We start from the raw sequence: 945 nt of genomic DNA on the forward strand, positions 1-945 counted from the left end.
GGGCAGCTGCGACAGTGCCTCTGCTCTGTGGGGTCATCACCAGCTGGGAGGGGCCGCCCACTCCTCAGAAGGGCCTGCTAACCCTGCAGGAGCCTGAGGGATTGGTACACCGGCTGGGACGCCTCTGCCAGTCGCCCTGCCAACCCCAGGGCCTCCTGAAGCTCCAGCAAATGGTACTCGAGCAATGCCAATATCTTTGGGAGGTGACCCTTCCACAGTCATGGATACCAAGTTCTCCCCACGCAGCAACACCGGACCCAGAACCCGCTTTTCTTCACGCCCTGGCTGCTTCGGCATTCTTCGGCTTGATCTTCCTGAACTCATGGCAGTCACAGAGGATCAGGTTCATGTGCTTGTCGAAGGCCTTGAAGGTGCTGATGAAGATGCGGCCGTCCTGCAGGAAGCACCGCATGCGGTAGTGGATGTGCTGCAGCATCTTACTGCTCTTGCCCACAGTCATGATTGCTGCTCCACCAAACCCGATATCCACAGTAAAACTTTGTAAGGGTCCTGAAGACCTAGAGGATGCTACAGACAAAGGTCCGATGTGGCTCTCCGAGAGCCGGCGTGTGGGGCAGCAGCGTCGGAGGGGAGCCTCAATGTTCAGTGCTGCTTTAACGGCCTCTTGGTGTCTCAGCTAAGGGCTGCCTTAGTTCTGCCTGGAAATCCACAACAGGGACTTGCTGCTGCTGAGACCATCTTGGGTACCCATGCTTTCAGGTGTAAATAGATGAAAATATCAAAAATTACAAATCACTCTTCTGTAATATAATTAAAATACCAGTTTCTCAAAAAAAAAAAAGACAATTATATACAAGCAATAGAACATCATTCAAAATCCAAATGTTTTCAATTCAACAAACTGCTTTCCATATTTACATGGGAAAATAAACTAGAACAGTGACAGGAACAAATTAAAAATGCAATCAGAAAAGTCTCAAATTA

The 945-nt window shown here is 49.7% G+C and overlaps 1 pseudogene; it reads right to left on the reverse strand.

Annotated features, from left to right (window-relative positions):
- Positions 1-462, reverse strand: part of LOC102487143 (small nuclear ribonucleoprotein-associated protein N pseudogene) — a 754-nt pseudogene extending 292 nt beyond the window's left edge.
- Positions 463-945: the final 483 nt, after the last annotated feature.

Source organism: Tupaia chinensis, unplaced genomic scaffold (assembly GCF_000334495.1).
Source record: "Tupaia chinensis unplaced genomic scaffold, TupChi_1.0 Scaffold146093_1, whole genome shotgun sequence".
In the NCBI taxonomy this organism is placed as follows: domain Eukaryota; kingdom Metazoa; phylum Chordata; class Mammalia; order Scandentia; family Tupaiidae; genus Tupaia; species Tupaia belangeri.